Below are 6284 nucleotides of genomic sequence, written 5' to 3' on the forward strand. Positions count from 1 at the left end.
TCTCACGGGCGGGGGACCGGCGGGAGGGAGGCCGGGATGTGAGCTGCTGCCGGAGGTCGGCCTCATGACGCAACCCGTCAGGGGAGGAACGGGGAGCGTCCCGGCGCTCGTCGCGGCCGCGCTTGGGCCGACCGGCGTGATCGCCCCAGTTCCGGGCCATGGCTGCAAGGGGAGGAGGGGGACGCTGCCGGAGCCGGAGACGAAGGGGCAGCCGCAATCGCGGGGAGGGAAGGGGATGGGTCGGGGCGGCGGGAGGGAGGCGCAAGGGAGGAGACCGGTTGGATTAGGAACCCTAGGGTAGGCCAAATGTGTGGCCTGGGTGGGCCCGCAGCCACAGATAGCCGCGACCCAATACCGCCCGCACTCGCAGAGGGCCACACAGGCCGGCCCATGGGAGGGCCCAAGAGTGACGGGCGGCCCAGCACCCGCGCGAGGAGGCAGGGTTTCCCAGCGCCGCCGCCGCCGGCGCCGGGGCAGGGCTGGGCGGGCGTGGCCGGAGGAGGGCACGAGAGGGCACCGGCGAACGGGGAAGGGGGGCGCCAAAGGCAGATATGGAAGGGCGAAATGGCGAACGTCGCGACATGACCGAGGACAGCGTCGGCCATGCTATGGCCGAGCTTGCGACCGGACCCGAGAGGGCACCAACGCACCACGACAGCCGAGCGGCGCCGTGGTCGGCGCGGCCCGTGACCCCCCAGCCCTGCAGCCGGCGACAGTGGCGGCGGCCCGACCCCAATGTCGCCCCTTTACTCCCCGGCGACTGAGACGAGTTCAGCGTCCGGTGCCGGCGCCGGGCAGGCGGGCGGGCGGCCGAACTCCCACCCCTGGGAGTAAGGCCACCGGCGCCATCCGGCCATCGGGCACGGGCAGGAGCGGGAGGGGGGACGCGGTCGCGGCACACCACGGGGCGGCCGCTAGGTCAACCCAGATGACCCGCGCGGGGGCAAGGGGCGACGGGGGGCGCGACGGGGAGGCGGGCGGCGAAGCCGCGGCGAGGAGGTCGGAGGAGGGAGGCGCGGCCGAGGGGGAGGGCGGAGGCGGCGTGGCAGGGGGAGACGCCGCGCCGGACGAGTCGCCCCTGGGATCGCCAGCGCCGTCGCCAGAGCAGTCCGCCATCAGGACCCGTCTCACTCCTTGGTCTATTGCTCTAGTGCCCGCTCTGCTTCTTTTCTTGTTGTGGTATATAACCCCCATTTGTGCTATATCGTCCCTGCTGTTCTTTGTTTAATTCCAGCACTGCCTCTTGTACTAGAGCATATACAGTTGCAGTATGAACTGTAAGAGGCAATGAATTTCAACAGCTGCTCTTATATCACCTTTCAATCCAAGTACAAATTGAGTAACCAAAAATATTTCACTGACAGACCCTTCATATAGTTTGACTTGGTACACAAGCTGATTGAAATTACTCGGATATTACTGAACAGTTCGAGTCTGTTTTAAAACCACAGACCTCTCATGCAATCTCTATGCACATCGAGGTCAAATTCCTGCAGCATGGCCACAGAAAACTGACTCCATGATGAACAGTAATCAGACAGTTTATATGACTGGTACCAGTGTGCAGCATTTCCATGTAAGTGCAGAGATGCAGACATTACTTTTAAGTTTTCAGGAGTTTGATACAACAGGAAATAAGCTTCAATTATCAAGTCAAATTCGAATTCCTTCCCCATCAAACTGTGGAAATTCCATCTTAGGCATCCAGGTGCGCTTGGATCCATGCTAGTCAGAGGAAGAATTTTTTTGAGGTGTGTGTGATACCTTTCCTGGATCCACAGGAGGAAGCTGTCCATGTTGCCCCCCTGCGAACATGAACCCTTGGCTGCGTCGCCGCTGTGGGCGACACTGCATAACAACCCTTCGCTGCCATCCGCTCCAGATCCGCGTCCCGAACACTGGTGGATTCCTTTAACACTCGCGCCACATGAACCTGTTCCTGATGGATCTCTCCAATAGAGCTCACAAATATGTTTACTTTGGACTGCACCTGATCCAGCCGAGCGACTTATTCCTCAAACTTGTTGTCCAACCCATCCAGTCGCGCCTTGATTTCCAAAATTCCTTCCACTTGCTCCTGCAGTAGCTGCAGAGCCGCAAATGCCTGCGTTACGTTCTCCTCGAATGACCCCATCACCTCTACCTGGTGTCGTGTCTGAGCACTTGGCTTGAACGGCACCGTTGCAGCTTCCTCTGGATTTCTCCAACGCCGATCTCGGATTTACAGCCAACCGCGTGAGCAATCGACAACCGACCAGTCGATGTTACAGAGAGAATCTTGAGTATGCGAAGCACAAGACGGAACTATCTAGCTCTGAATACCACTTGTCATATCCTTGCTGAGGATTTCCTGCCCAGATTTGGGATCGAGAAGAGGATACTTGGGAAGAAGAAGAAGAAACCACAGAAATAGTAGGTATGAGGAGAGAAAATATGAGCTATTTCATTTAGTCGCTGCCAATTCCAGCCAACGGTCGTGCTTATATATAGCTAATAGATTTTCACACACTCAGCCCCCAAATGAACATGACACTCGCAGATGGCCCACTAGTTATACAAATATTACCGAAAAAAGCTTTCACCCCGCTTTATAAATAAAGCAACCACCAGAAGCACAAGGTCCAACAAATGTTCACACCGCACATGCACGCCAAAGTAGCAGACAACAAAGAAAGTATAACAGAGGGTTCTGCTGAGGGCACAGCTCAACAAGCCCTAAAGAGAAAATAAAAGGCGGCAACACATTTCCCTTGGCGCTGCTCTCGACCGCCTTCAGCTTCCTCATCCCTGGTTCTGCAGCCCTCAGGGCGACAGTACTGACAACCATAATTGGAAGGGTATAATCAAATTGTTATATATGTTCCCATAAAAAGCAAGAGACATGGAAAATTGGTAGTTTTGATCACCTTGCAGGTTGTTTTGTTAAGGTGGAAAAATTGTATCGGGTTCCTACCTGCACGCCTTGTTGAATGCTAAACAGAATCATGTGCATGGATTAGTTTCCGCAAAATAATTCTACGTGTATGGATTGGTAGTTTGGACCAATATGGAACTGTGGCCATGATATTGTCTTGAGAATTAGGCAAATAGTTAATCCATTATGTGTTGAATGTAGTGCAGCTGTAGCTCTTTTATTCTCATATAGAAGTTCACCCTGATGATCGTCAAAATTACTATGAATTCAATTTTTCTGTGAAGAGACTTATCTTTTTCACTATCTATTCCTGACCTGTCAAAATATTATATGTACTTCCGTAAAATGGTTCGCAAGGTATCAGAATGAAAGTGAAGGGACTAATTAGTGAAGTTGTAACTAACCACTAGATTTTACTTATTTCACATTCTCTCTCTTTGCATACAGATGGCTATGGGGCTCAATTTTTCTAAATTTGTTGGTTCCTGTGGTTATCCTCAAGGATATTAATTTCAGATGGCTGAAGTGTTTTCTTTGACAGAGAATGTGCTTCAGTATTAGTGAGTGTCTACCTCTTTCCCAGTTAACCCTCTCTTGTCATAGGATTTCATGAAAGATAATACCTTGCTGTGAAAATTGTAGAATGATCATGTTTTTTCTTTGTATCCAGGGACTAATCTAGGATCTCTCATGCCCGGGCTTGCCGACTACATGATGTCTTATGTTAGATGATTAATACGGTGATTTTTATGAAAAAACTAGCATCTTACGCACCTTAATTTGTGTTCTTCCTCGGCTTTCGAGAAGTTTCTGGGTCTGTCACTGTTTGCATCCCTATGATTTTAATGTTTTTAGAGACTCCCTAGAAAATTTAATGGTTATTGAATAAAAATAAAAAGACCTAACCATCTTATCTGGTGGACGCTAGTTTTAATGGCTTGAATTTAATCTGGACTACTAATCTACAAGAAAATAAGAGGCCGTATGTAAAATAAGGAGGTTGATATAATTTGGTGTGATAAAGTTACTAGAATTATGTAATTTGGTACGTTCTGACATTGGTTTACTAAATTATAGTATTTGTTCTCAGCAGTGCACTGTTGTTCTTTAGGCTCAGACAATATTGACAGAATAAAGTTCATTTAGTTTGATTTATATTGCAATTAAGAAGGATGTTGGATTTGCCAACCAATGTTGCTGGGATGTAGATTTATGTTTTTACCACCATATGGTCCATTTTATGGTATAAAGTTTTTTAGTTGTCTAAATTTCTCAAGTGTATTTTATGTTGGCTTAATAAGGTTTGTTACAGCAAATGTGATCCTTTTGTATTATCACTATGTGAATTTTTTTCTATTTAAATTTTCCATTGTATAAGCATACCTACTCATTTAGTTTACATCAGACATTTCTACCCTGACTATGGGCTGCTTAAACTAACATGAGTTTCCTTCCTACAAATCTTTATATATTGAAGTGTTTTTAGCACATTATTTGTTTATAATAACTGTGGGCATGTACTGGCGAAGAATTTGCAAAGGATAACAACATATATTGATACTGATATACGGAGTAGAATTTACTTAGCTTCTATCCATTTCCCTTATTCAGCCACCCGTATCACATTCTTATGAGTAAGCATGGTTTGTAAATACAAGTGTTCACAAAAATATTAATGATCGTGTCGTTTTTCAGGAATTGCAATGGACCAAATTGTTGCCCAAGGCCTGGATTCGAAACATGCAGCTGTAATGCTAATCAATCATACCCATTGCTTATCAGTCGTAATCAATTCCTGCTTTTTCAACTTTCTCTTTTTTGGAAAAAGCGGAAGCATTATCGGCCAACTGAAAAGAGTATGTTATAAGTACAATGAAATCTGGGAAAAGAACTATGGTAATTCTTTCTCTTCTATTTGACCTCCATTTGTTCTGTCATACAATCTAACTCACAACAAATTGGAGGAAAGTAATTTATTTTTCCCTAAATTTATTTCTATAAGCAAGAATTTCATCCGCTTTAAAAATAACTATTTTAAAACATATGCCTAACTTTTCTTCAACATTTCTATTACTCCCTCGGTCCCTTTTTATAAAAGTTAAACTTTTTTCTTATCTTTGGCCAGTTTATAGAAAAACTACCAATATGTACAATATTAATTAAATGAAATATTAAAAATAAATTTCATGATGGATCTAGCGATACTGATTTTGTGTTGTAGATATGATATTTTTCTAGAAACTCATCAAATATAGAAAGGTCTCACTTTTGAAAAATTAACACACTTCACAAAAATGTACCGAGTGAGTAATAAAAAATAAACCGAGTGAGTACTTATTTGTAGCCCTATTTTTTACGGAAATATTTTAGATATTTTGTGAGCTTGTTAATTAAATTTGCCATCCCGTGCACCTGCACGGGTTGACTACTGTGTCGGGAAAATAAGTCGTGATGCCCAGCCTTCCCATGCAGATGGGAGACGACGACACAGCCGCCGCTCTTTTCCCCTTCCCAAACCCTAGAGTTCGAGGCACTGATCCCCAAGCCAAGGATTTGATGCCGCCAGGAGGAGGTGAGCATGGCTGCACGGAGCAGGACCACTCATTGGCGACCGGTCGCCGTGACGAAGGCGCTCCGTCCCATCCTATGCCGCCGCCTCCCCTCATTGTTCCCGTAGCTTCTGAGGTTTGTTCTCCGCCTGTTTCTTGTTCCAATCTTTGACATGAAAGGGAACCCGCTCGGGCGACTCGGGCGGAGCCCCAAATCCCTAGCCGACAGGGTCGCCACACCTCCTGTCCACCCCTTTTGTCGCTGCTAGAGGAAGCTGTCGGGCGAAGCCTTGGTGGCTGATTGGGTGGTGCGGGCACCCAAGGGCGCGGGGGCACATCCCTCGGATCTAGGTCACGGTGGAGTGAGGCGGTGTGGTGGTGGTGGGTGGATGCGGCGGAGCTGCAAGGGCACCGTGGGATGGCTGGTGGTTCGGCTGTGCTGGTGTCCCGCAGGGCCCAGTGGGGACCGGGTGGTTCGAGATCGGGGGCGGGCGCCTCCGTGGTCTTCGGTCAGATCCGCTCGGATCTGTCCTCTGGGCGTCGGCGTGCGGTGTGAGGTCTTGGCAGCGGCCATGTTGGCAACTGCGTGGGTGTGGGCTGCGACGGCGTGGTGGCGGTCCATGGTGGTGGGGCGGGTCGGTTCGGGCGGCTGCGGGACATGCTCCGGCGTCTGGCCGTTGGTGAGCTACTCTTGTGGAGGTCCCTAGGTCCTCTCGTGGCGACATGGTGTGGCCGTTCGGGAACCTCCCGTCGCTGGGCGTGTGGCCGGTCCCTGCCAGATGATGCAGATCCAGGCCGGGAGTCGAGGTTGGGTGTGTGTG

The 6284-nt window shown here is 48.9% G+C and overlaps 1 long non-coding RNA gene across 1 annotated transcript; it reads left to right on the forward strand.

Moving 5' to 3' along the window:
* The first annotated feature begins 3666 nt into the window (after positions 1–3666).
* On the forward strand, positions 3667–5515 carry LOC119325735. The gene is made up of 3 exons (XR_005157662.1): positions 3667–3728; positions 4610–4810; positions 5387–5515. It is a non-coding gene; the product is annotated as an uncharacterized LOC119325735 (long non-coding RNA).
* Positions 5516–6284: the final 769 nt, after the last annotated feature.

Source organism: Triticum dicoccoides, chromosome 1B (assembly GCF_002162155.2).
Source record: "Triticum dicoccoides isolate Atlit2015 ecotype Zavitan chromosome 1B, WEW_v2.0, whole genome shotgun sequence".
NCBI lineage: Eukaryota > Viridiplantae > Streptophyta > Magnoliopsida > Poales > Poaceae > Triticum > Triticum dicoccoides.